The 24,970-nt window shown below is 51.7% G+C and overlaps 37 non-coding genes across 37 annotated transcripts; all 37 read left to right on the forward strand.

The window, feature by feature from the left end:
• Positions 1-63: 63 nt before the first annotated feature.
• Positions 64-136, forward strand: Trnak-uuu (transfer RNA lysine (anticodon UUU)). Its single transcript has one exon. It is a non-coding gene; the product is annotated as a tRNA-Lys (tRNA).
• A 145-nt stretch (positions 137-281) lies between these two features.
• Trnas-aga (transfer RNA serine (anticodon AGA)) lies at positions 282-363 on the forward strand. Its single transcript has one exon. It is a non-coding gene; the product is annotated as a tRNA-Ser (tRNA).
• A 1,036-nt stretch (positions 364-1,399) lies between these two features.
• Positions 1,400-1,472, forward strand: Trnam-cau (transfer RNA methionine (anticodon CAU)). Its single transcript has one exon. It is a non-coding gene; the product is annotated as a tRNA-Met (tRNA).
• A 661-nt stretch (positions 1,473-2,133) lies between these two features.
• Positions 2,134-2,206, forward strand: Trnak-uuu (transfer RNA lysine (anticodon UUU)). The gene has a single exon. It is a non-coding gene; the product is annotated as a tRNA-Lys (tRNA).
• Positions 2,207-2,351: 145 nt separating this feature from the next.
• Trnas-aga (transfer RNA serine (anticodon AGA)) lies at positions 2,352-2,433 on the forward strand. Its single transcript has one exon. It is a non-coding gene; the product is annotated as a tRNA-Ser (tRNA).
• Positions 2,434-3,467: 1,034 nt separating this feature from the next.
• On the forward strand, positions 3,468-3,540 carry Trnam-cau (transfer RNA methionine (anticodon CAU)). Its single transcript has one exon. It is a non-coding gene; the product is annotated as a tRNA-Met (tRNA).
• A 661-nt stretch (positions 3,541-4,201) lies between these two features.
• Positions 4,202-4,274, forward strand: Trnak-uuu (transfer RNA lysine (anticodon UUU)). The gene has a single exon. It is a non-coding gene; the product is annotated as a tRNA-Lys (tRNA).
• Positions 4,275-4,419: 145 nt separating this feature from the next.
• Trnas-aga (transfer RNA serine (anticodon AGA)) lies at positions 4,420-4,501 on the forward strand. Its single transcript has one exon. It is a non-coding gene; the product is annotated as a tRNA-Ser (tRNA).
• A 1,035-nt stretch (positions 4,502-5,536) lies between these two features.
• Positions 5,537-5,609, forward strand: Trnam-cau (transfer RNA methionine (anticodon CAU)). The gene has a single exon. It is a non-coding gene; the product is annotated as a tRNA-Met (tRNA).
• Positions 5,610-6,270: 661 nt separating this feature from the next.
• On the forward strand, positions 6,271-6,343 carry Trnak-uuu (transfer RNA lysine (anticodon UUU)). Its single transcript has one exon. It is a non-coding gene; the product is annotated as a tRNA-Lys (tRNA).
• A 145-nt stretch (positions 6,344-6,488) lies between these two features.
• Positions 6,489-6,570, forward strand: Trnas-aga (transfer RNA serine (anticodon AGA)). The gene has a single exon. It is a non-coding gene; the product is annotated as a tRNA-Ser (tRNA).
• Positions 6,571-7,604: 1,034 nt separating this feature from the next.
• On the forward strand, positions 7,605-7,677 carry Trnam-cau (transfer RNA methionine (anticodon CAU)). Its single transcript has one exon. It is a non-coding gene; the product is annotated as a tRNA-Met (tRNA).
• Positions 7,678-8,338: 661 nt separating this feature from the next.
• Trnak-uuu (transfer RNA lysine (anticodon UUU)) lies at positions 8,339-8,411 on the forward strand. The gene has a single exon. It is a non-coding gene; the product is annotated as a tRNA-Lys (tRNA).
• Positions 8,412-8,556: 145 nt separating this feature from the next.
• Trnas-aga (transfer RNA serine (anticodon AGA)) lies at positions 8,557-8,638 on the forward strand. The gene has a single exon. It is a non-coding gene; the product is annotated as a tRNA-Ser (tRNA).
• Positions 8,639-9,669: 1,031 nt separating this feature from the next.
• On the forward strand, positions 9,670-9,742 carry Trnam-cau (transfer RNA methionine (anticodon CAU)). Its single transcript has one exon. It is a non-coding gene; the product is annotated as a tRNA-Met (tRNA).
• A 661-nt stretch (positions 9,743-10,403) lies between these two features.
• On the forward strand, positions 10,404-10,476 carry Trnak-uuu (transfer RNA lysine (anticodon UUU)). The gene has a single exon. It is a non-coding gene; the product is annotated as a tRNA-Lys (tRNA).
• A 145-nt stretch (positions 10,477-10,621) lies between these two features.
• On the forward strand, positions 10,622-10,703 carry Trnas-aga (transfer RNA serine (anticodon AGA)). The gene has a single exon. It is a non-coding gene; the product is annotated as a tRNA-Ser (tRNA).
• Positions 10,704-11,734: 1,031 nt separating this feature from the next.
• Positions 11,735-11,807, forward strand: Trnam-cau (transfer RNA methionine (anticodon CAU)). Its single transcript has one exon. It is a non-coding gene; the product is annotated as a tRNA-Met (tRNA).
• Positions 11,808-12,468: 661 nt separating this feature from the next.
• On the forward strand, positions 12,469-12,541 carry Trnak-uuu (transfer RNA lysine (anticodon UUU)). The gene has a single exon. It is a non-coding gene; the product is annotated as a tRNA-Lys (tRNA).
• Positions 12,542-12,686: 145 nt separating this feature from the next.
• Trnas-aga (transfer RNA serine (anticodon AGA)) lies at positions 12,687-12,768 on the forward strand. Its single transcript has one exon. It is a non-coding gene; the product is annotated as a tRNA-Ser (tRNA).
• Positions 12,769-13,799: 1,031 nt separating this feature from the next.
• On the forward strand, positions 13,800-13,872 carry Trnam-cau (transfer RNA methionine (anticodon CAU)). The gene has a single exon. It is a non-coding gene; the product is annotated as a tRNA-Met (tRNA).
• Positions 13,873-14,533: 661 nt separating this feature from the next.
• Positions 14,534-14,606, forward strand: Trnak-uuu (transfer RNA lysine (anticodon UUU)). The gene has a single exon. It is a non-coding gene; the product is annotated as a tRNA-Lys (tRNA).
• A 145-nt stretch (positions 14,607-14,751) lies between these two features.
• Trnas-aga (transfer RNA serine (anticodon AGA)) lies at positions 14,752-14,833 on the forward strand. The gene has a single exon. It is a non-coding gene; the product is annotated as a tRNA-Ser (tRNA).
• Positions 14,834-15,864: 1,031 nt separating this feature from the next.
• On the forward strand, positions 15,865-15,937 carry Trnam-cau (transfer RNA methionine (anticodon CAU)). The gene has a single exon. It is a non-coding gene; the product is annotated as a tRNA-Met (tRNA).
• Positions 15,938-16,598: 661 nt separating this feature from the next.
• Trnak-uuu (transfer RNA lysine (anticodon UUU)) lies at positions 16,599-16,671 on the forward strand. Its single transcript has one exon. It is a non-coding gene; the product is annotated as a tRNA-Lys (tRNA).
• A 145-nt stretch (positions 16,672-16,816) lies between these two features.
• Trnas-aga (transfer RNA serine (anticodon AGA)) lies at positions 16,817-16,898 on the forward strand. Its single transcript has one exon. It is a non-coding gene; the product is annotated as a tRNA-Ser (tRNA).
• A 1,032-nt stretch (positions 16,899-17,930) lies between these two features.
• On the forward strand, positions 17,931-18,003 carry Trnam-cau (transfer RNA methionine (anticodon CAU)). Its single transcript has one exon. It is a non-coding gene; the product is annotated as a tRNA-Met (tRNA).
• A 661-nt stretch (positions 18,004-18,664) lies between these two features.
• Positions 18,665-18,737, forward strand: Trnak-uuu (transfer RNA lysine (anticodon UUU)). Its single transcript has one exon. It is a non-coding gene; the product is annotated as a tRNA-Lys (tRNA).
• Positions 18,738-18,882: 145 nt separating this feature from the next.
• Trnas-aga (transfer RNA serine (anticodon AGA)) lies at positions 18,883-18,964 on the forward strand. Its single transcript has one exon. It is a non-coding gene; the product is annotated as a tRNA-Ser (tRNA).
• A 1,034-nt stretch (positions 18,965-19,998) lies between these two features.
• Trnam-cau (transfer RNA methionine (anticodon CAU)) lies at positions 19,999-20,071 on the forward strand. The gene has a single exon. It is a non-coding gene; the product is annotated as a tRNA-Met (tRNA).
• A 661-nt stretch (positions 20,072-20,732) lies between these two features.
• Trnak-uuu (transfer RNA lysine (anticodon UUU)) lies at positions 20,733-20,805 on the forward strand. The gene has a single exon. It is a non-coding gene; the product is annotated as a tRNA-Lys (tRNA).
• A 145-nt stretch (positions 20,806-20,950) lies between these two features.
• On the forward strand, positions 20,951-21,032 carry Trnas-aga (transfer RNA serine (anticodon AGA)). The gene has a single exon. It is a non-coding gene; the product is annotated as a tRNA-Ser (tRNA).
• A 1,036-nt stretch (positions 21,033-22,068) lies between these two features.
• Positions 22,069-22,141, forward strand: Trnam-cau (transfer RNA methionine (anticodon CAU)). Its single transcript has one exon. It is a non-coding gene; the product is annotated as a tRNA-Met (tRNA).
• A 661-nt stretch (positions 22,142-22,802) lies between these two features.
• Trnak-uuu (transfer RNA lysine (anticodon UUU)) lies at positions 22,803-22,875 on the forward strand. Its single transcript has one exon. It is a non-coding gene; the product is annotated as a tRNA-Lys (tRNA).
• A 145-nt stretch (positions 22,876-23,020) lies between these two features.
• On the forward strand, positions 23,021-23,102 carry Trnas-aga (transfer RNA serine (anticodon AGA)). Its single transcript has one exon. It is a non-coding gene; the product is annotated as a tRNA-Ser (tRNA).
• Positions 23,103-24,138: 1,036 nt separating this feature from the next.
• Trnam-cau (transfer RNA methionine (anticodon CAU)) lies at positions 24,139-24,211 on the forward strand. The gene has a single exon. It is a non-coding gene; the product is annotated as a tRNA-Met (tRNA).
• A 661-nt stretch (positions 24,212-24,872) lies between these two features.
• On the forward strand, positions 24,873-24,945 carry Trnak-uuu (transfer RNA lysine (anticodon UUU)). The gene has a single exon. It is a non-coding gene; the product is annotated as a tRNA-Lys (tRNA).
• Positions 24,946-24,970: the final 25 nt, after the last annotated feature.

Consider the following 24,970-nt stretch of genomic DNA (forward strand, 5'->3'; position numbering starts at 1 on the left):
AGCCTACACACACCTTCCACTTAATCACGTTGCTTGAAACCGCTCCAACCACAACAAGCGAAAGCCCGGATAGCTCAGTCGGTAGAGCATTAGGCTTTTAACCTAAGGGTCCAGGGTTCGAGTCCCTGTCCGGCCGAAGATTTTAACGCTTCCATAATGGCTCGTCTCGTAGCGATAGTAGCCCTGTCGTAATCAGTGCAGGGTTTTACGTTTCCTGTCGGCATTCTGCGCAGACGCAACCGGTTGGGTTTTTCACGATTCGAGGGGCACCTGTTGGACAAGCAGTCGTGGCCGAGTGGTTAAGGCGTCTGACTAGAAATCAGATTCCCTCTGGGAGCGTAGGTTCGAGTCCTACAGACTGCGCCGGAATTTTCTTTTCTTGTTTTGGAAGAAGAAGCAGAAAATATCGCGTTTTGGTACCTCGCCACACCTCACCTCTCACAGCCGTTTATAGTGCCTGTCCTTTAGATAAGGGCGATTTCCAAGCGTCAGCTTTCGCGTCAGCCGAGCAAAGTCGGGACAAGTCGGGACATACTACAGGATGGTGCAACGACGAAAAAAAAAAAAAAAACCTTAATTTAACAGCAGGACTCCACATAATGATACGGAAAAATTAGCGCCACTTGCGGTGGCCGGGAATCGTACCCGGATCAACTGCTTGGAAGGCAACTATGCTCAACAGTACAACACCACCGCACTGCCGCTGCTCGCAACGCCGCGCTGTGTCGGCTTCCCGCCCGCCCACAGCGGCCCACGGCTATAGGAGCTGCAGGCGCATTACGAGGTAGGAGGGTGCATCCACACGCATTCGGGCAGCGCCTCCAAGCACGCTACGTCTTTGGGCAAGACTCGTCGCCGCTGACGCAAGGTTACTCACACGATAGTGATGAACGGTCGTTTTAAGGCAGTGTAGTGGGGGACTTCGCGAGTTTAGCCCCTTTTTCGACGTCGCTGGGTGGCAATCCCAGTTTCCCTGCCGACAGCTGCTTGGAAAGCACGGGTAGCTTGTCGAGCATCTGTAGTTGAGTGGTTTGTGACTCAGTAGTGCAGTAGGCAGCGCCTAAGTCTCATAATCTTAAGGTATGCCGGCACGATTCCCGGTCGATGCATTATTTTGCTCTTGTGGCAACAATGCTGCCGCGCGGATTGCTCGCTTGAGATGGGTCAGCCTCAGGACCTTATAGCTGTATAGCTGCGGCTGCAGTTTAATCTAGAGAGTCGGGACAGCACGTGTAGCAAGACAACAGATTCTTCAGAAAGCGCAAACTGTCTATCTCTAATATGTGAGACTTACCGAGTTTCGTACGTGTAGCAAGACAATAGATCCTTCAGAAAGCGCAAACTGTCTTTCTCTAAAATGTGAGACTTAGCGAGTTTCCTTCGAGGACGTCTCCGGCGTGCCTCGGTAGCGCAGTAGGCAGCGCGAAAGTCTCATAATCTTAAGGTCGTGAGTTCGATCCTCACCTGGGGCATTTAATTTTCTGTACATCATGACTGCGTTGCTGTTGCTAGGGAACGAACTTAACTGTTGTCCGTTATCCACACGGAGTCCACGCCTCAGCGTCAAAATGTTTACTTCCAATCATGACGACGTAACAACTTTGATATTTCTCCTCCGTGTTACAAACAAAATGCGATGCACACAGCAATGGACAGTCAATTTTGAACTGTGCGCCATGCCGGTCTGTAGGCGCGGATATGATCGCAAGCAGAGAACAGCACTGAGTCCAGATTCAGCACAAAATACAATAAGAGACGGAGTAAATCTCACCGCTGTAGAGCAAGTCCTGTGTGGTCTAGTGGCTAGGATACCTGGCTTTCACTCAACAGGTCCGGCTTCGATTCCCGGTACCGGAACGGAACTATTTGCGCACACAACGCTCCATGTTTTGGTCTTCGAACTGTCGTTGGTCGCCCTTCTTCCTTGGCTTCAACCGAACGCAATCGGGGAAAGCAGGCACGTGATGCAGTTACTGTCAGCACCGGAATAAAGGGAGAAGAGGCACTGGTCCGCTGTTGGGCTGCTACCAGCGTCAGTGAGTAGTCGGTGCAGTCGCCAGTAGCGCCAGAAGCCTACACACACCTTCCACTTAATCACGTTGCTTGAAACCGCTCCAACCACAACAAGCGAAAGCCCGGATAGCTCAGTCGGTAGAGCATTAGGCTTTTAACCTAAGGGTCCAGGGTTCGAGTCCCTGTCCGGGCGAAGATTTTAACGCTTCCATAATGGCTCGTCTCGTAGCGATAGTAGCCCTGTCGTAATCAGTGCACGGTTTTACGTTTCCTGTCGGCATTCTGCGCAGACGCAACCGGTTGGGTTTTTCACGATTCGAGGGGCACCTGTTGGACAAGCAGTCGTGGCCGAGTGGTTAAGGCGTCTGACTAGAAATCAGATTCCCTCTGGGAGCGTAGGTTCGAGTCCTACAGACTGCGTCGGATTTTTCTTTTCTTGTTTTGGAAGAAGAAGCAGAAAATATCGCGTTTTGGTACCTCGCCACACCTCACCTCTCACAGCCGTTTATAGTGCCTGTCCTTTAGATAAGGGCGATTTCCAAGCGTCAGCTTTCGCGTCAGCCGAGCAAAGTCGGGACAAGTCGGGACATACTACAGGATGGTGCAACGACGAAAAAAAAAAAAAAACCTTAATTTAACAGCAGGAGCCCACATAATGATACGGAAAAATTAGCGCCACTTGCGGTGGCCGGGAATCGTACCCGGATCAACTGCTTGGAAGGCAACTATGCTCAACAGTACAACACCACCGCACTGCCGCTGCTCGCAACGCCGCGCTGTGTCGGCTTCCCGCCCGCCCACAGCGGCCCACGGCTATAGGAGCTGCAGGCGCATTACGAGGTAGGAGGGTGCATCCACACGCATTCGGGCAGCGCCTCCAAGCACGCTACGTCTTTGGGCAAGACTCGTCGCCGCTGACGCAAGGTTACTCACACGATAGTGATGAACGGTCGTTTTAAGGCAGTGTAGTGGGGGACTTCGCGAGTTTAGCCCCTTTTTCGACGTCGCTGGGTGGCAATCCAGTTTCCCTGCCGACAGCTGCTTGGAAAGCACGGGTAGCTTGTCGAGCATCTGTAGTTGAGTGGTTTGTGACTCAGTAGTGCAGTAGGCAGCGCCTAAGTCTCATAATCTTAAGGTATGCCGGCACGATTCCCGGTCGATGCATTATTTTGCTCTTGTGGCAACAATGCTGCCGCGCGGATTGCTCGCTTGAGATGGGTCAGCCTCAGGACCTTATAGCTGTATAGCTGCGGCTGCAGTTTAATCTAGAGAGTCGGGACAGCACGTGTAGCAAGACAACAGATTCTTCAGAAAGCGCAAACTGTCTATCTCTAATATGTGAGACTTACCGAGTTTCGTACGTGTAGCAAGACAATAGATCCTTCAGAAAGCGCAAACTGTCTTTCTCTAAAATGTGAGACTTAGCGAGTTTCCTTCGAGGACGTCTCCGGCGTGCCTCGGTAGCGCAGTAGGCAGCGCGTAAGTCTCATAATCTTAAGGTCGTGAGTTCGATCCTCACCTGGGGCATTTAATTTTCTGTACATCATGACTGCGTTGCTGTTGCTAGGGAACGAACTTAACTGTTGTCCGTTATCCACACGGAGTCCACGCCTCAGCGTCAAAATGTTTACTTCCAATCATGACGACGTAACAACTTTGATATTTCTCCTCCGTGTTACAAACAAAATGCGATGCACACAGCAATGGACAGTCAATTTTGAACTGTGCGCCATGCCGGTCTGTAGGCGCGGATATGATCGCAAGCAGAGAACAGCACTGAGTCCAGATTCAGCACAAAATACAATAAGAGACGGAGTAAATCTCACCGCTGTAGAGCAAGTCCTGTGTGGTCTAGTGGCTAGGATACCTGGCTTTCACTCAACAGGTCCGGCTTCGATTCCCGGTACCGGAACGGAACTATTTGCGCACACAACGCTCCATGTTTTGGTCTTCGAACTGTCGTTGGTCGCCCTTCTTCCTTGGCTTCAACCGAACGCAATCGGGGAAAGCAGGCACGTGATGCAGTTACTGTCAGCACCGGAATAAAGGGAGAAGAGGCACTGGTCCGCTGTTGGGCTGCTACCAGCGTCAGTGAGTAGTCGGTGCAGTCGCCAGTAGCGCCAGAAGCCTACACACACCTTCCACTTAATCACGTTGCTTGAAACCGCTCCAACCACAACAAGCGAAAGCCCGGATAGCTCAGTCGGTAGAGCATTAGGCTTTTAACCTAAGGGTCCAGGGTTCGAGTCCCTGTCCGGGCGAAGATTTTAACGCTTCCATAATGGCTCGTCTCGTAGCGATAGTAGCCCTGTCGTAATCAGTGCACGGTTTTACGTTTCCTGTCGGCATTCTGCGCAGACGCAACCGGTTGGGTTTTTCACGATTCGAGGGGCACCTGTTGGACAAGCAGTCGTGGCCGAGTGGTTAAGGCGTCTGACTAGAAATCAGATTCCCTCTGGGAGCGTAGGTTCGAGTCCTACAGACTGCGTCGGATTTTTCTTTTCTTGTTTTGGAAGAAGAAGCAGAAAATATCGCGTTTTGGTACCTCGCCACACCTCACCTCTCACAGCCGTTTATAGTGCCTGTCCTTTAGATAAGGGCGATTTCCAAGCGTCAGCTTTCGCGTCAGCCGAGCAAAGTCGGGACAAGTCGGGACATACTACAGGATGGTGCAACGACGAAAAAAAAAAAAAAAACCTTAATTTAACAGCAGGAGCCCACATAATGATACGGAAAAATTAGCGCCACTTGCGGTGGCCGGGAATCGTACCCGGATCAACTGCTTGGAAGGCAACTATGCTCAACAGTACAACACCACCGCACTGCCGCTGCTCGCAACGCCGCGCTGTGTCGGCTTCCCGCCCGCCCACAGCGGCCCACGGCTATAGGAGCTGCAGGCGCATTACGAGGTAGGAGGGTGCATCCACACGCATTCGGGCAGCGCCTCCAAGCACGCTACGTCTTTGGGCAAGACTCGTCGCCGCTGACGCAAGGTTACTCACACGATAGTGATGAACGGTCGTTTTAAGGCAGTGTAGTGGGGGACTTCGCGAGTTTAGCCCCTTTTTCGACGTCGCTGGGTGGCAATCCAGTTTCCCTGCCGACAGCTGCTTGGAAAGCACGGGTAGCTTGTCGAGCATCTGTAGTTGAGTGGTTTGTGACTCAGTAGTGCAGTAGGCAGCGCCTAAGTCTCATAATCTTAAGGTATGCCGGCACGATTCCCGGTCGATGCATTATTTTGCTCTTGTGGCAACAATGCTGCCGCGCGGATTGCTCGCTTGAGATGGGTCAGCCTCAGGACCTTATAGCTGTATAGCTGCGGCTGCAGTTTAATCTAGAGAGTCGGGACAGCACGTGTAGCAAGACAACAGATTCTTCAGAAAGCGCAAACTGTCTATCTCTAATATGTGAGACTTACCGAGTTTCGTACGTGTAGCAAGACAATAGATCCTTCAGAAAGCGCAAACTGTCTTTCTCTAAAATGTGAGACTTAGCGAGTTTCCTTCGAGGACGTCTCCGGCGTGCCTCGGTAGCGCAGTAGGCAGCGCGTAAGTCTCATAATCTTAAGGTCGTGAGTTCGATCCTCACCTGGGGCATTTAATTTTCTGTACATCATGACTGCGTTGCTGTTGCTAGGGAACGAACTTAACTGTTGTCCGTTATCCACACGGAGTCCACGCCTCAGCGTCAAAATGTTTACTTCCAATCATGACGACGTAACAACTTTGATATTTCTCCTCCGTGTTACAAACAAAATGCGATGCACACAGCAATGGACAGTCAATTTTGAACTGTGCGCCATGCCGGTCTGTAGGCGCGGATATGATCGCAAGCAGAGAACAGCACTGAGTCCAGATTCAGCACAAAATACAATAAGAGACGGAGTAAATCTCACCGCTGTAGAGCAAGTCCTGTGTGGTCTAGTGGCTAGGATACCTGGCTTTCACTCAACAGGTCCGGCTTCGATTCCCGGTACCGGAACGGAACTATTTGCGCACACAACGCTCCATGTTTTGGTCTTCGAACTGTCGTTGGTCGCCCTTCTTCCTTGGCTTCAACCGAACGCAATCGGGGAAAGCAGGCACGTGATGCAGTTACTGTCAGCACCGGAATAAAGGGAGAAGAGGCACTGGTCCGCTGTTGGGCTGCTACCAGCGTCAGTGAGTAGTCGGTGCAGTCGCCAGTAGCGCCAGAAGCCTACACACACCTTCCACTTAATCACGTTGCTTGAAACCGCTCCAACCACAACAAGCGAAAGCCCGGATAGCTCAGTCGGTAGAGCATTAGGCTTTTAACCTAAGGGTCCAGGGTTCGAGTCCCTGTCCGGGCGAAGATTTTAACGCTTCCATAATGGCTCGTCTCGTAGCGATAGTAGCCCTGTCGTAATCAGTGCACGGTTTTACGTTTCCTGTCGGCATTCTGCGCAGACGCAACCGGTTGGGTTTTTCACGATTCGAGGGGCACCTGTTGGACAAGCAGTCGTGGCCGAGTGGTTAAGGCGTCTGACTAGAAATCAGATTCCCTCTGGGAGCGTAGGTTCGAGTCCTACAGACTGCGTCGGATTTTTCTTTTCTTGTTTTGGAAGAAGAAGCAGAAAATATCGCGTTTTGGTACCTCGCCACACCTCACCTCTCACAGCCGTTTATAGTGCCTGTCCTTTAGATAAGGGCGATTTCCAAGCGTCAGCTTTCGCGTCAGCCGAGCAAAGTCGGGACAAGTCGGGACATACTACAGGATGGTGCAACGACGAAAAAAAAAAAAAAACCTTAATTTAACAGCAGGAGCCCACATAATGATACGGAAAAATTAGCGCCACTTGCGGTGGCCGGGAATCGTACCCGGATCAACTGCTTGGAAGGCAACTATGCTCAACAGTACAACACCACCGCACTGCCGCTGCTCGCAACGCCGCGCTGTGTCGGCTTCCCGCCCGCCCACAGCGGCCCACGGCTATAGGAGCTGCAGGCGCATTACGAGGTAGGAGGGTGCATCCACACGCATTCGGGCAGCGCCTCCAAGCACGCTACGTCTTTGGGCAAGACTCGTCGCCGCTGACGCAAGGTTACTCACACGATAGTGATGAACGGTCGTTTTAAGGCAGTGTAGTGGGGGACTTCGCGAGTTTAGCCCCTTTTTCGACGTCGCTGGGTGGCAATCCAGTTTCCCTGCCGACAGCTGCTTGGAAAGCACGGGTAGCTTGTCGAGCATCTGTAGTTGAGTGGTTTGTGACTCAGTAGTGCAGTAGGCAGCGCCTAAGTCTCATAATCTTAAGGTATGCCGGCACGATTCCCGGTCGATGCATTATTTTGCTCTTGTGGCAACAATGCTGCCGCGCGGATTGCTCGCTTGAGATGGGTCAGCCTCAGGACCTTATAGCTGTATAGCTGCGGCTGCAGTTTAATCTAGAGAGTCGGGACAGCACGTGTAGCAAGACAACAGATTCTTCAGAAAGCGCAAACTGTCTATCTCTAATATGTGAGACTTACCGAGTTTCGTACGTGTAGCAAGACAATAGATCCTTCAGAAAGCGCAAACTGTCTTTCTCTAAAATGTGAGACTTAGCGAGTTTCCTTCGAGGACGTCTCCGGCGTGCCTCGGTAGCGCAGTAGGCAGCGCGTAAGTCTCATAATCTTAAGGTCGTGAGTTCGATCCTCACCTGGGGCATTTAATTTTCTGTACATCATGACTGCGTTGCTGTTGCTAGGGAACGAACTTAACTGTTGTCCGTTATCCACACGGAGTCCACGCCTCAGCGTCAAAATGTTTACTTCCAATCATGACGACGTAACAACTTTGATATTTCTCCTCCGTGTTACAAACAAAATGCGATGCACACAGCAATGGACAGTCAATTTTGAACTGTGCGCCATGCCGGTCTGTAGGCGCGGATATGATCGCAAGCAGAGAACAGCACTGAGTCCAGATTCAGCACAAAATACAATAAGAGACGGAGTAAATCTCACCGCTGTAGAGCAAGTCCTGTGTGGTCTAGTGGCTAGGATACCTGGCTTTCACTCAACAGGTCCGGCTTCGATTCCCGGTACCGGAACGGAACTATTTGCGCACACAACGCTCCATGTTTTGGTCTTCGAACTGTCGTTGGTCGCCCTTCTTCCTTGGCTTCAACCGAACGCAATCGGGGAAAGCAGGCACGTGATGCAGTTACTGTCAGCACCGGAATAAAGGGAGAAGAGGCACTGGTCCGCTGTTGGGCTGCTACCAGCGTCAGTGAGTAGTCGGTGCAGTCGCCAGTAGCGCCAGAAGCCTACACACACCTTCCACTTAATCACGTTGCTTGAAACCGCTCCAACCACAACAAGCGAAAGCCCGGATAGCTCAGTCGGTAGAGCATTAGGCTTTTAACCTAAGGGTCCAGGGTTCGAGTCCCTGTCCGGGCGAAGATTTTAACGCTTCCATAATGGCTCGTCTCGTAGCGATAGTAGCCCTGTCGTAATCAGTGCACGGTTTTACGTTTCCTGTCGGCATTCTGCGCAGACGCAACCGGTTGGGTTTTTCACGATTCGAGGGGCACCTGTTGGACAAGCAGTCGTGGCCGAGTGGTTAAGGCGTCTGACTAGAAATCAGATTCCCTCTGGGAGCGTAGGTTCGAGTCCTACCGACTGCGTCGGATTTTTCTTTTCTTGTTTTGGAAGAAGGAGCAGAAAATATCGCGTTTTGGTACCTCGCCACACCTCACCTCTCACAGCCGTTTATAGTGCCTGTCCTTTAGATAAGGGCGATTTCCAAGCGTCAGCTTTCGCGTCAGCCGAGCAAAGTCGGGACAAGTCGGGACATACTACAGGATGGTGCAACGACGAAAAAAAAAAAACCTTAATTTAACAGCAGGAGCCCACATAATGATACGGAAAAATTAGCGCCACTTGCGGTGGCCGGGAATCGTACCCGGATCAACTGCTTGGAAGGCAACTATGCTCAACAGTACAACACCACCGCACTGCCGCTGCTCGCAACGCCGCGCTGTGTCGGCTTCCCGCCCGCCCACAGCGGCCCACGGCTATAGGAGCTGCAGGCGCATTACGAGGTAGGAGGGTGCATCCACACGCATTCGGGCAGCGCCTCCAAGCACGCTACGTCTTTGGGCAAGACTCGTCGCCGCTGACGCAAGGTTACTCACACGATAGTGATGAACGGTCGTTTTAAGGCAGTGTAGTGGGGGACTTCGCGAGTTTAGCCCCTTTTTCGACGTCGCTGGGTGGCAATCCAGTTTCCCTGCCGACAGCTGCTTGGAAAGCACGGGTAGCTTGTCGAGCATCTGTAGTTGAGTGGTTTGTGACTCAGTAGTGCAGTAGGCAGCGCCTAAGTCTCATAATCTTAAGGTATGCCGGCACGATTCCCGGTCGATGCATTATTTTGCTCTTGTGGCAACAATGCTGCCGCGCGGATTGCTCGCTTGAGATGGGTCAGCCTCAGGACCTTATAGCTGTATAGCTGCGGCTGCAGTTTAATCTAGAGAGTCGGGACAGCACGTGTAGCAAGACAACAGATTCTTCAGAAAGCGCAAACTGTCTATCTCTAATATGTGAGACTTACCGAGTTTCGTACGTGTAGCAAGACAATAGATCCTTCAGAAAGCGCAAACTGTCTTTCTCTAAAATGTGAGACTTAGCGAGTTTCCTTCGAGGACGTCTCCGGCGTGCCTCGGTAGCGCAGTAGGCAGCGCGTAAGTCTCATAATCTTAAGGTCGTGAGTTCGATCCTCACCTGGGGCATTTAATTTTCTGTACATCATGACTGCGTTGCTGTTGCTAGGGAACGAACTTAACTGTTGTCCGTTATCCACACGGAGTCCACGCCTCAGCGTCAAAATGTTTACTTCCAATCATGACGACGTAACAACTTTGATATTTCTCCTCCGTGTTACAAACAAAATGCGATGCACACAGCAATGGACAGTCAATTTTGAACTGTGCGCCATGCCGGTCTGTAGGCGCGGATATGATCGCAAGCAGAGAACAGCACTGAGTCCAGATTCAGCACAAAATACAATAAGAGACGGAGTAAATCTCACCGCTGTAGAGCAAGTCCTGTGTGGTCTAGTGGCTAGGATACCTGGCTTTCACTCAACAGGTCCGGCTTCGATTCCCGGTACCGGAACGGAACTATTTGCGCACACAACGCTCCATGTTTTGGTCTTCGAACTGTCGTTGGTCGCCCTTCTTCCTTGGCTTCAACCGAACGCAATCGGGGAAAGCAGGCACGTGATGCAGTTACTGTCAGCACCGGAATAAAGGGAGAAGAGGCACTGGTCCGCTGTTGGGCTGCTACCAGCGTCAGTGAGTAGTCGGTGCAGTCGCCAGTAGCGCCAGAAGCCTACACACACCTTCCACTTAATCACGTTGCTTGAAACCGCTCCAACCACAACAAGCGAAAGCCCGGATAGCTCAGTCGGTAGAGCATTAGGCTTTTAACCTAAGGGTCCAGGGTTCGAGTCCCTGTCCGGGCGAAGATTTTAACGCTTCCATAATGGCTCGTCTCGTAGCGATAGTAGCCCTGTCGTAATCAGTGCAGGGTTTTACGTTTCCTGTCGGCATTCTGCGCAGACGCAACCGGTTGGGTTTTTCACGATTCGAGGGGCACCTGTTGGACAAGCAGTCGTGGCCGAGTGGTTAAGGCGTCTGACTAGAAATCAGATTCCCTCTGGGAGCGTAGGTTCGAGTCCTACCGACTGCGTCGGATTTTTCTTTTCTTGTTTTGGAAGAAGGAGCAGAAAATATCGCGTTTTGGTACCTCGCCACACCTCACCTCTCACAGCCGTTTATAGTGCCTGTCCTTTAGATAAGGGCGATTTCCAAGCGTCAGCTTTCGCGTCAGCCGAGCAAAGTCGGGACAAGTCGGGACATACTACAGGATGGTGCAACGACGAAAAAAAAAAAACCTTAATTTAACAGCAGGAGCCCACATAATGATACGGAAAAATTAGCGCCACTTGCGGTGGCCGGGAATCGTACCCGGATCAACTGCTTGGAAGGCAACTATGCTCAACAGTACAACACCACCGCACTGCCGCTGCTCGCAACGCCGCGCTGTGTCGGCTTCCCGCCCGCCCACAGCGGCCCACGGCTATAGGAGCTGCAGGCGCATTACGAGGTAGGAGGGTGCATCCACACGCATTCGGGCAGCGCCTCCAAGCACGCTACGTCTTTGGGCAAGACTCGTCGCCGCTGACGCAAGGTTACTCACACGATAGTGATGAACGGTCGTTTTAAGGCAGTGTAGTGGGGGACTTCGCGAGTTTAGCCCCTTTTTCGACGTCGCTGGGTGGCAATCCAGTTTCCCTGCCGACAGCTGCTTGGAAAGCACGGGTAGCTTGTCGAGCATCTGTAGTTGAGTGGTTTGTGACTCAGTAGTGCAGTAGGCAGCGCCTAAGTCTCATAATCTTAAGGTATGCCGGCACGATTCCCGGTCGATGCATTATTTTGCTCTTGTGGCAACAATGCTGCCGCGCGGATTGCTCGCTTGAGATGGGTCAGCCTCAGGACCTTATAGCTGTATAGCTGCGGCTGCAGTTTAATCTAGAGAGTCGGGACAGCACGTGTAGCAAGACAACAGATTCTTCAGAAAGCGCAAACTGTCTATCTCTAATATGTGAGACTTACCGAGTTTCGTACGTGTAGCAAGACAATAGATCCTTCAGAAAGCGCAAACTGTCTTTCTCTAAAATGTGAGACTTAGCGAGTTTCCTTCGAGGACGTCTCCGGCGTGCCTCGGTAGCGCAGTAGGCAGCGCGTAAGTCTCATAATCTTAAGGTCGTGAGTTCGATCCTCACCTGGGGCATTTAATTTTCTGTACATCATGACTGCGTTGCTGTTGCTAGGGAACGAACTTAACTGTTGTCCGTTATCCACACGGAGTCCACGCCTCAGCGTCAAAATGTTTACTTCCAATTATGACGACGTAACAACTTTGATATTTATCCTCCGTGTTACAAACAAAATGCGATGCACACAGCAATGGACAGTCAATTTTGAACTGTGCGCCATGCCGGTCTGTAGGCGCGGATATGATCGCAAGCAGAGAACAGCACTGAGTCCAGATTCAGCACAAAATACAATAAGAGACGGAGTAAATCTCACCGCTGTAGAGCAAGTCCTGTGTGGTCTAGTGGCTAGGATACCTGGCTTTCACTCAACAGGTCCGGCTTCGATTCCCGGTACCGGAACGGAACTATTTGCGCACACAACGCTCCATGTTTTGGTCTTCGAACTGTCGTTGGTCGCCCTTCTTCCTTGGCTTCAACCGAACGCAATCGGGGAAAGCAGGCACGTGATGCAGTTACTGTCAGCACCGGAATAAAGGGAGAAGAGGCACTGGTCCGCTGTTGGGCTGCTACCAGCGTCAGTGAGTAGTCGGTGCAGTCGCCAGTAGCGCCAGAAGCCTACACACACCTTCCACTTAATCACGTTGCTTGAAACCGCTCCAACCACAACAAGCGAAAGCCCGGATAGCTCAGTCGGTAGAGCATTAGGCTTTTAACCTAAGGGTCCAGGGTTCGAGTCCCTGTCCGGGCGAAGATTTTAACGCTTCCATAATGGCTCGTCTCGTAGCGATAGTAGCCCTGTCGTAATCAGTGCACGGTTTTACGTTTCCTGTCGGCATTCTGCGCAGACGCAACCGGTTGGGTTTTTCACGATTCGAGGGGCACCTGTTGGACAAGCAGTCGTGGCCGAGTGGTTAAGGCGTCTGACTAGAAATCAGATTCCCTCTGGGAGCGTAGGTTCGAGTCCTACCGACTGCGTCGGATTTTTCTTTTCTTGTTTTGGAAGAAGAAGCAGAAAATATCGCGTTTTGGTACCTCGCCACACCTCACCTCTCACAGCCGTTTATAGTGCCTGTCCTTTAGATAAGGGCGATTTCCAAGCGTCAGCTTTCGCGTCAGCCGAGCAAAGTCGGGACAAGTCGCGACATACTACAGGATGGTGCAACGACGAAAAAAAAAAACCTTAATTTAACAGCAGGAGCCCACATAATGATACGGAAAAATTAGCGCCACTTGCGGTGGCCGGGAATCGTACCCGGATCAACTGCTTGGAAGGCAACTATGCTCAACAGTACAACACCACCGCACTGCCGCTGCTCGCAACGCCGCGCTGTGTCGGCTTCCCGCCCGCCCACAGCGGCCCACGGCTATAGGAGCTGCAGGCGCATTACGAGGTAGGAGGGTGCATCCACACGCATTCGGGCAGCGCCTCCAAGCACGCTACGTCTTTGGGCAAGACTCGTCGCCGCTGACGCAAGGTTACTCACACGATAGTGATGAACGGTCGTTTTAAGGCAGTGTAGTGGGGGACTTCGCGAGTTTAGCCCCTTTTTCGACGTCGCTGGGTGGCAATCCCAGTTTCCCTGCCGACAGCTGCTTGGAAAGCACGGGTAGCTTGTCGAGCATCTGTAGTTGAGTGGTTTGTGACTCAGTAGTGCAGTAGGCAGCGCCTAAGTCTCATAATCTTAAGGTATGCCGGCACGATTCCCGGTCGATGCATTATTTTGCTCTTGTGGCAACAATGCTGCCGCGCGGATTGCTCGCTTGAGATGGGTCAGCCTCAGGACCTTATAGCTGTATAGCTGCGGCTGCAGTTTAATCTAGAGAGTCGGGACAGCACGTGTAGCAAGACAACAGATTCTTCAGAAAGCGCAAACTGTCTATCTCTAATATGTGAGACTTACCGAGTTTCGTACGTGTAGCAAGACAATAGATCCTTCAGAAAGCGCAAACTGTCTTTCTCTAAAATGTGAGACTTAGCGAGTTTCCTTCGAGGACGTCTCCGGCGTGCCTCGGTAGCGCAGTAGGCAGCGCGTAAGTCTCATACTCTTAAGGTCGTGAGTTCGATCCTCACCTGGGGCATTTAATTTTCTGTACATCATGACTGCGTTGCTGTTGCTAGGGAACGAACTTAACTGTTGTCCGTTATCCACACGGAGTCCACGCCTCAGCGTCAAAATGTTTACTTCCAATTATGACGACGTAACAACTTTGATATTTCTCCTCCGTGTTACAAACAAAATGCGATGCACACAGCAATGGACAGTCAATTTTGAACTGTGCGCCATGCCGGTCTGTAGGCGCGGATATGATCGCAAGCAGAGAACAGCACTGAGTCCAGATTCAGCACAAAATACAATAAGAGACGGAGTAAATCTCACCGCTGTAGAGCAAGTCCTGTGTGGTCTAGTGGCTAGGATACCTGGCTTTCACTCAACAGGTCCGGCTTCGATTCCCGGTACCGGAACGGAACTATTTGCGCACACAACGCTCCATGTTTTGGTCTTCGAACTGTCGTTGGTCGCCCTTCTTCCTTGGCTTCAACCGAACGCAATCGGGGAAAGCAGGCACGTGATGCAGTTACTGTCAGCACCGGAATAAAGGGAGAAGAGGCACTGGTCCGCTGTTGGGCTGCTACCAGCGTCAGTGAGTAGTCGGTGCAGTCGCCAGTAGCGCCAGAAGCCTACACACACCTTCCACTTAATCACGTTGCTTGAAACCGCTCCAACCACAACAAGCGAAAGCCCGGATAGCTCAGTCGGTAGAGCATTTGGCTTTTAACCTAAGGGTCCAGGGTTCGAGTCCCTGTCCGGGCGAAGATTTTAACGCTTCCATAATGGCTCGTCTCGTAGCGATAGTAGCCCTGTCGTAATCAGTGCACGGTTTTACGTTTCCTGTCGGCATTCTGCGCAGACGCAACCGGTTGGGTTTTTCACGATTCGAGGGGCACCTGTTGGACAAGCAGTCGTGGCCGAGTGGTTAAGGCGTCTGACTAGAAATCAGATTCCCTCTGGGAGCGTAGGTTCGAGTCCTACCGACTGCGTCGGATTTTTCTTTTCTTGTTTTGGAAGAAGAAGCAGAAAATATCGCGTTTTGGTACCTCGCCACACCTCACCTCTCACAGCCGTTTATAGTGCCTGTCCTTTAGATAAGGGCGATTTCCAAGCGTCAGCTTTCGCGTCAGCCGAGCAAAGTCGGGACAAGTCGCGACATACTACAGGATGGTGCAACGACGAAAAAAAAAAACCTTAATTTAACAGCAGGAGCCCACATAATGATACGGAAAAATTAGCGCCACTTGCGGTGGCCGGGAATCGTACCCGGATCAACTGCTTGGAAGGCAACTATGCTCAACAGTACAACACCACCGCACTGCCGCTGCTCGCAACGCCGCGCTGTGTCGGCTTCCCGCCCGCCCACAGCGGCCCACGGCTATAGGAGCTGCAGGCGCATTACGAGGTAGGAGGGTGCATCCACACGCATTCGGGCAGCGCCTCCAAGCACGCTACGTCTTTGGGCAAGACTCGTCGCCGCTGACGCAAGGTTACTCACACGATAGTGATGAACGGTCGTTTTAAGGCAGTGTAGTGGGGGACTTCGCGAGTTTAGCCCCTTTTTCGACGTCGCTGGGTGGCAATCCCAGTTTCCCTGCCGACAGCTGCTTGGAAAGCACGGGTAGCTTGTCGAGCATCTGTAGTTGAGTGGTTTGTGACTCAGTAGTGCAGTAGGCAGCGCCTAAGTCTCATAATCTTAAGGTATGCCGGCACGATTCCCGGTCGATGCATTATTTTGCTCTTGTGGCAACAATGCTGCCGCGCGGATTGCTCGCTTGAGATGGGTCAGCCTCAGGACCTTATAGCTGTATAGCTGCGGCTGCAGTTTAATCTAGAGAGTCGGGACAGCACGTGTAGCAAGACAACAGATTCTTCAGAAAGCGCAAACTGTCTATCTCTAATATGTGAGACTTACCGAGTTTCGTACGTGTAGCAAGACAATAGATCCTTCAGAAAGCGCAAACTGTCTTTCTCTAAAATGTGAGACTTAGCGAGTTTCCTTCGAGGACGTCTCCGGCGTGCCTCGGTAGCGCAGTAGGCAGCGCGTAAGTCTCATACTCTTAAGGTCGTGAGTTCGATCCTCACCTGGGGCATTTAATTTTCTGTACATCATGACTGCGTTGCTGTTGCTAGGGAACGAACTTAACTGTTGTCCGTTATCCACACGGAGTCCACGCCTCAGCGTCAAAATGTTTACTTCCAATTATGACGACGTAACAACTTTGATATTTCTCCTCCGTGTTACAAACAAAATGCGATGCACACAGCAATGGACAGTCAATTTTGAACTGTGCGCCATGCCGGTCTGTAGGCGCGGATATGATCGCAAGCAGAGAACAGCACTGAGTCCAGATTCAGCACAAAATACAATAAGAGACGGAGTAAATCTCACCGCTGTAGAGCAAGTCCTGTGTGGTCTAGTGGCTAGGATACCTGGCTTTCACTCAACAGGTCCGGCTTCGATTCCCGGTACCGGAACGGAACTATTTGCGCACACAACGCTCCATGTTTTGGTCTTCGAACTGTCGTTGGTCGCCCTTCTTCCTTGGCTTCAACCGAACGCAATCGGGGAAAGCAGGCACGTGATGCAGTTACTGTCAGCACCGGAATAAAGGGAGAAGAGGCACTGGTCCGCTGTTGGGCTGCTACCAGCGTCAGTGAGTAGTCGGTGCAGTCGCCAGTAGCGCCAGAAGCCTACACACACCTTCCACTTAATCACGTTGCTTGAAACCGCTCCAACCACAACAAGCGAAAGCCCGGATAGCTCAGTCGGTAGAGCATTAGGCTTTTAACCTAAGGGTCCAGGGTTCGAGTCCCTGTCCGGGCGAAGATTTTAACGCTTCCATAATGGCTCGTCTCGTAGCGATAGTAGCCCTGTCGTAATCAGTGCACGGTTTTACGTTTCCTGTCGGCATTCTGCGCAGACGCAACCGGTTGGGTTTTTCACGATTCGAGGGGCACCTGTTGGACAAGCAGTCGTGGCCGAGTGGTTAAGGCGTCTGACTAGAAATCAGATTCCCTCTGGGAGCGTAGGTTCGAGTCCTACCGACTGCGTCGGATTTTTCTTTTCTTGTTTTGGAAGAAGAAGCAGAAAATATCGCGTTTTGGTACCTCGCCACACCTCACCTCTCACAGCCGTTTATAGTGCCTGTCCTTTAGATAAGGGCGATTTCCAAGCGTCAGCTTTCGCGTCAGCCGAGCAAAGTCGGGACAAGTCGCGACATACTACAGGATGGTGCAACGACGAAAAAAAAAAAACCTTAATTTAACAGCAGGAGCCCACATAATGATACGGAAAAATTAGCGCCACTTGCGGTGGCCGGGAATCGTACCCGGATCAACTGCTTGGAAGGCAACTATGCTCAACAGTACAACACCACCGCACTGCCGCTGCTCGCAACGCCGCGCTGTGTCGGCTTCCCGCCCGCCCACAGCGGCCCACGGCTATAGGAGCTGCAGGCGCATTACGAGGTAGGAGGGTGCATCCACACGCATTCGGGCAGCGCCTCCAAGCACGCTACGTCTTTGGGCAAGACTCGTCGCCGCTGACGCAAGGTTACTCACACGATAGTGATGAACGGTCGTTTTAAGGCAGTGTAGTGGGGGACTTCGCGAGTTTAGCCCCTTTTTCGACGTCGCTGGGTGGCAATCCCAGTTTCCCTGCCGACAGCTGCTTGGAAAGCACGGGTAGCTTGTCGAGCATCTGTAGTTGAGTGGTTTGTGACTCAGTAGTGCAGTAGGCAGCGCCTAAGTCTCATAATCTTAAGGTATGCCGGCACGATTCCCGGTCGATGCATTATTTTGCTCTTGTGGCAACAATGCTGCCGCGCGGATTGCTCGCTTGAGATGGGTCAGCCTCAGGACCTTATAGCTGTATAGCTGCGGCTGCAGTTTAATCTAGAGAGTCGGGACAGCACGTGTAGCAAGACAACAGATTCTTCAGAAAGCGCAAACTGTCTATCTCTAATATGTGAGACTTACCGAGTTTCGTACGTGTAGCAAGACAATAGATCCTTCAGAAAGCGCAAACTGTCTTTCTCTAAAATGTGAGACTTAGCGAGTTTCCTTCGAGGACGTCTCCGGCGTGCCTCGGTAGCGCAGTAGGCAGCGCGTAAGTCTCATAATCTTAAGGTCGTGAGTTCGATCCTCACCTGGGGCATTTAATTTTCTGTACATCATGACTGCGTTGCTGTTGCTAGGGAACGAACTTAACTGTTGTCCGTTATCCACACGGAGTCCACGCCTCAGCGTCAAAATGTTTACTTCCAATTATGACGACGTAACAACTTTGATATTTCTCCTCCGTGTTACAAACAAAATGCGATGCACACAGCAATGGACAGTCAATTTTGAACTGTGCGCCATGCCGGTCTGTAGGCGCGGATATGATCGCAAGCAGAGAACAGCACTGAGTCCAGATTCAGCACAAAATACAATAAGAGACGGAGTAAATCTCACCGCTGTAGAGCAAGTCCTGTGTGGTCTAGTGGCTAGGATACCTGGCTTTCACTCAACAGGTCCGGCTTCGATTCCCGGTACCGGAACGGAACTATTTGCGCACACAACGCTCCATGTTTTGGTCTTCGAACTGTCGTTGGTCGCCCTTCTTCCTTGGCTTCAACCGAACGCAATCGGGGAAAGCAGGCACGTGATGCAGTTACTGTCAGCACCGGAATAAAGGGAGAAGAGGCACTGGTCCGCTGTTGGGCTGCTACCAGCGTCAGTGAGTAGTCGGTGCAGTCGCCAGTAGCGCCAGAAGCCTACACACACCTTCCACTTAATCACGTTGCTTGAAACCGCTCCAACCACAACAAGCGAAAGCCCGGATAGCTCAGTCGGTAGAGCATTAGGCTTTTAACCTAAGGGTCCAGGGTTCGAGTCCCTGTCCGGCCGAAGATTTTAACGCTTCCATAATGGCTCGTCTCGTAGCGATAGTAGCCCTGTCGTAATCAGTGCACGGTTTTACGTTTCCTGTCGGCATTCTGCGCAGACGCAACCGGTTGGGTTTTTCACGATTCGAGGGGCACTTGTTGGACAAGCAGTCGTGGCCGAGTGGTTAAGGCGTCTGACTAGAAATCAGGTTCCCTCTGGGAGCGTAGGTTCGAGTCCTACCGACTGCGTCGGATTTTTCTTTTCTTGTTTTGGAAGAAGAAGCAGAAAATATCGCGTTTTGGTACCTCGCCACACCTCACCTCTCACAGCCGTTTATAGTGCCTGTCCTTTAGATAAGGGCGATTTCCAAGCGTCAGCTTTCGCGTCAGCCGAGCAAAGTCGGGACAAGTCGGGACATACTACAGGATGGTGCAACGACGAAAAAAAAAAAAAACCTTAATTTAACAGCAGGAGACCACATAATGATACGGAAAAATTAGCGCCACTTGCGGTGGCCGGGAATCGTACCCGGATCAACTGCTTGGAAGGCAACTATGCTCAACAGTACAACACCACCGCACTGCCGCTGCTCGCAACGCCGCGCTGTGTCGGCTTCCCGCCCGCCCACAGCGGCCCACGGCTATAGGAGCTGCAGGCGCATTACGAGGTAGGAGGGTGCATCCACACGCATTCGGGCAGCGCCTCCAAGCACGCTAAGTCTTTGGGCAAGACTCGTCGCCGCTGACGCAAGGTTACTCACACGATAGTGATGAACGGTCGTTTTAAGGCAGTGTAGTGGGGGACTTCGCGAGTTTAGCCCCTTTTTCGACGTCGCTGGGTGGCAATCCCAGTTTCCCTGCCGACAGCTGCTTGGAAAGCACGGGTAGCTTGTCGAGCATCTGTAGTTGAGTGGTTTGTGACTCAGTAGTGCAGTAGGCAGCGCCTAAGTCTCATAATCTTAAGGTATGCCGGCACGATTCCCGGTCGATGCATTATTTTGCTCTTGTGGCAACAATGCTGCCGCGCGGATTGCTCGCTTGAGATGGGTCAGCCTCAGGACCTTATAGCTGTATAGCTGCGGCTGCAGTTTAATCTAGAGAGTCGGGACAGCACGTGTAGCAAGACAACAGATTCTTCAGAAAGCGCAAACTGTCTATCTCTAATATGTGAGACTTACCGAGTTTCGTACGTGTAGCAAGACAATAGATCCTTCAGAAAGCGCAAACTGTCTTTCTCTAAAATGTGAGACTTAGCGAGTTTCCTTCGAGGACGTCTCCGGCGTGCCTCGGTAGCGCAGTAGGCAGCGCGTAAGTCTCATAATCTTAAGGTCGTGAGTTCGATCCTCACCTGGGGCATTTAATTTTCTGTACATCATGACTGCGTTGCTGTTGCTAGGGAACGAACTTAACTGTTGTCCGTTATCCACACGGAGTCCACGCCTCAGCGTCAAAATGTTTACTTCCAATCATGACGACGTAACAACTTTGATATTTCTCCTCCGTGTTACAAACAAAATGCGATGCACACAGCAATGGACAGTCAATTTTGAACTGTGCGCCATGCCGGTCTGTAGGCGCGGATATGATCGCAAGCAGAGAACAGCACTGAGTCCAGATTCAGCACAAAATACAATAAGAGACGGAGTAAATCTCACCGCTGTAGAGCAAGTCCTGTGTGGTCTAGTGGCTAGGATACCTGGCTTTCACTCAACAGGTCCGGCTTCGATTCCCGGTACCGGAACGGAACTATTTGCGCACACAACGCTCCATGTTTTGGTCTTAGAACTGTCGTTGGTCGCCCTTCTTCCTTGGCTTCAACCGAACGCAATCGGGGAAAGCAGGCACGTGATGCAGTTACTGTCAGCACCGGAATAAAGGGAGAAGAGGCACTGGTCCGCTGTTGGGCTGCTACCAGCGTCAGTGAGTAGTCGGTGCAGTCGCCAGTAGCGCCAGAAGCCTACACACACCTTCCACTTAATCACGTTGCTTGAAACCGCTCCAACCACAACAAGCGAAAGCCCGGATAGCTCAGTCGGTAGAGCATTAGGCTTTTAACCTAAGGGTCCAGGGTTCGAGTCCCTGTCCGGCCGAAGATTTTAACGCTTCCATAATGGCTCGTCTCGTAGCGATAGTAGCCCTGTCGTAATCAGTGCACGGTTTTACGTTTCCTGTCGGCATTCTGCGCAGACGCAACCGGTTGGGTTTTTCACGATTCGAGGGGCACCTGTTGGACAAGCAGTCGTGGCCGAGTGGTTAAGGCGTCTGACTAGAAATCAGGTTCCCTCTGGGAGCGTAGGTTCGAGTCCTACCGACTGCGTCGGATTTTTCTTTTCTTGTTTTGGAAGAAGAAGCAGAAAATATCGCGTTTTGGTACCTCGCCACACCTCACCTCTCACAGCCGTTTATAGTGCCTGTCCTTTAGATAAGGGCGATTTCCAAGCGTCAGCTTTCGCGTCAGCCGAGCAAAGTCGGGACAAGTCGGGACATACTACAGGATGGTGCAACGACGAAAAAAAAAAAAAAAACCTTAATTTAACAGCAGGAGCCCACATAATGATACGGAAAAATTAGCGCCACTTGCGGTGGCCGGGAATCGTACCCGGATCAACTGCTTGGAAGGCAACTATGCTCAACAGTACAACACCACCGCACTGCCGCTGCTCGCAACGCCGCGCTGTGTCGGCTTCCCGCCCGCCCACAGCGGCCCACGGCTATAGGAGCTGCAGGCGCATTACGAGGTAGGAGGGTGCATCCACACGCATTCGGGCAGCGCCTCCAAGCACGCTACGTCTTTGGGCAAGACTCGTCGCCGCTGACGCAAGGTTACTCACACGATAGTGATGAACGGTCGTTTTAAGGCAGTGTAGTGGGGGACTTCGCGAGTTTAGCCCCTTTTTCGACGTCGCTGGGTGGCAATCCCAGTTTCCCTGCCGACAGCTGCTTGGAAAGCACGGGTAGCTTGTCGAGCATCTGTAGTTGAGTGGTTTGTGACTCAGTAGTGCAGTAGGCAGCGCCTAAGTCTCATAATCTTAAGGTATGCCGGCACGATTCCCGGTCGATGCATTATTTTGCTCTTGTGGCAACAATGCTGCCGCGCGGATTGCTCGCTTGAGATGGGTCAGCCTCAGGACCTTATAGCTGTATAGCTGCGGCTGCAGTTTAATCTAGAGAGTCGGGACAGCACGTGTAGCAAGACAACAGATTCTTCAGAAAGCGCAAACTGTCTATCTCTAATATGTGAGACTTACCGAGTTTCGTACGTGTAGCAAGACAATAGATCCTTCAGAAAGCGCAAACTGTCTTTCTCTAAAATGTGAGACTTAGCGAGTTTCCTTCGAGGACGTCTCCGGCGTGCCTCGGTAGCGCAGTAGGCAGCGCGTAAGTCTCATAATCTTAAGGTCGTGAGTTCGATCCTCACCTGGGGCATTTAATTTTCTGTACATCATGACTGCGTTGCTGTTGCTAGGGAACGAACTTAACTGTTGTCCGTTATCCACACGGAGTCCACGCCTCAGCGTCAAAATGTTTACTTCCAATCATGACGACGTAACAACTTTGATATTTCTCCTCCGTGTTACAAACAAAATGCGATGCACACAGCAATGGACAGTCAATTTTGAACTGTGCGCCATGCCGGTCTGTAGGCGCGGATATGATCGCAAGCAGAGAACAGCACTGAGTCCAGATTCAGCACAAAATACAATAAGAGACGGAGTAAATCTCACCGCTGTAGAGCAAGTCCTGTGTGGTCTAGTGGCTAGGATACCTGGCTTTCACTCAACAGGTCCGGCTTCGATTCCCGGTACCGGAACGGAACTATTTGCGCACACAACGCTCCATGTTTTGGTCTTAGAACTGTCGTTGGTCGCCCTTCTTCCTTGGCTTCAACCGAACGCAATCGGGGAAAGCAGGCACGTGATGCAGTTACTGTCAGCACCGGAATAAAGGGAGAAGAGGCACTGGTCCGCTGTTGGGCTGCTACCAGCGTCAGTGAGTAGTCGGTGCAGTCGCCAGTAGCGCCAGAAGCCTACACACACCTTCCACTTAATCACGTTGCTTGAAACCGCTCCAACCACAACAAGCGAAAGCCCGGATAGCTCAGTCGGTAGAGCATTAGGCTTTTAACCTAAGGGTCCAGGGTTCGAGTCCCTGTCCGGGCGAAGATTTTAACGCTTCCATAATGGCTCGTCTCGTAGCGATAGTAGCCCTGTCGTAATCAGTGCACGGTTTTACGTTTCCTGTCGGCATTCTGCGCAGACGCAACCGGTTGGGTTTTTCACGATTCGAGGGGCACCTGTTGGACAAGCAGTCGTGGCCGAGTGGTTAAGGCGTCTGACTAGAAATCAGGTTCCCTCTGGGAGCGTAGGTTCGAGTCCTACCGACTGCGTCGGATTTTTCTTTTCTTGTTTTGGAAGAAGAAGCAGAAAATATCGCGTTTTGGTACCTCGCCACACCTCACCTCTCACAGCCGTTTATAGTGCCTGTCCTTTAGATAAGGGCGATTTCCAAGCGTCAGCTTTCGCGTCAGCCGAGCAAAGTCGGGACAAGTCGGGACATACTACAGGATGGTGCAACGACGAAAAAAAAAAAAAAAACCTTAATTTAACAGCAGGAGCCCACATAATGATACGGAAAAATTAGCGCCACTTGCGGTGGCCGGGAATCGTACCCGGATCAACTGCTTGGAAGGCAACTATGCTCAACAGTACAACACCACCGCACTGCCGCTGCTCGCAACGCCGCGCTGTGTCGGCTTCCCGCCCGCCCACAGCGGCCCACGGCTATAGGAGCTGCAGGCGCATTACGAGGTAGGAGGGTGCATCCACACGCATTCGGGCAGCGCCTCCAAGCACGCTACGTCTTTGGGCAAGACTCGTCGCCGCTGACGCAAGGTTACTCACACGATAGTGATGAACGGTCGTTTTAAGGCAGTGTAGTGGGGGACTTCGCGAGTTTAGCCCCTTTTTCGACGTCGCTGGGTGGCAATCCCAGTTTCCCTGCCGACAGCTGCTTGGAAAGCACGGGTAGCTTGTCGAGCATCTGTAGTTGAGTGGTTTGTGACTCAGTAGTGCAGTAGGCAGCGCCTAAGTCTCATAATCTTAAGGTATGCCGGCACGATTCCCGGTCGATGCATTATTTTGCTCTTGTGGCAACAATGCTGCCGCGCGGATTGCTCGCTTGAGATGGGTCAGCCTCAGGACCTTATAGCTGTATAGCTGCGGCTGCAGTTTAATCTAGAGAGTCGGGACAGCACGTGTAGCAAGACAACAGATTCTTCAGAAAGCGCAAACTGTCTATCTCTAATATGTGAGACTTACCGAGTTTCGTACGTGTAGCAAGACAATAAATCCTTCAGAAAGCGCAAACTGTCTTTCTCTAAAAAGTGAGACTTAGCGAGTTTCCTTCGAGGACGTCTCCGGCGTGCCTCGGTAGCGCAGTAGGCAGCGCGTAAGTCTCATAATCTTAAGGTCATGAGTTCGATCCTCACCTGGGGCATTTAATTTTCTGTACATCATGACTGCGTTGCTGTTGCTAGGGAACGAACTTAACTGTTGTCCGTTATCCACACGGAGTCCACGCCTCAGCGTCAAAATGTTTACTTCCAATCATGACGACGTAACAACTTTGATATTTCTCCTCCGTGTTACAAACAAAATGCGATGCACACAGCAATGGACAGTCAATTTTGAACTGTGCGCCATGCCGGTCTGTAGGCGCGGATATGATCGCAAGCAGAGAACAGCACTGAGTCCAGATTCAGCACAAAATACAATAAGAGACGGAGTAAATCTCACCGCTGTAGAGCAAGTCCTGTGTGGTCTAGTGGCTAGGATACCTGGCTTTCACTCAACAGGTCCGGCTTCGATTCCCGGTACCGGAACGGAACTATTTGCGCACACAACGCTCCATGTTTTGGTCTTAGAACTGTCGTTGGTCGCCCTTCTTCCTTGGCTTCAACCGAACGCAATCGGGGAAAGCAGGCACGTGATGCAGTTACTGTCAGCACCGGAATAAAGGGAGAAGAGGCACTGGTCCGCTGTTGGGCTGCTACCAGCGTCAGTGAGTAGTCGGTGCAGTCGCCAGTAGCGCCAGAAGCCTACACACACCTTCCACTTAATCACGTTGCTTGAAACCGCTCCAACCACAACAAGCGAAAGCCCGGATAGCTCAGTCGGTAGAGCATTAGGCTTTTAACCTAAGGGTCCAGGGTTCGAGTCCCTGTCCGGCCGAAGATTTTAACGCTTCCATAATGGC

Source organism: Schistocerca gregaria, unplaced genomic scaffold (genome assembly GCF_023897955.1).
Source record: "Schistocerca gregaria isolate iqSchGreg1 unplaced genomic scaffold, iqSchGreg1.2 ptg000359l, whole genome shotgun sequence".
Taxonomy (NCBI): domain Eukaryota; kingdom Metazoa; phylum Arthropoda; class Insecta; order Orthoptera; family Acrididae; genus Schistocerca; species Schistocerca gregaria.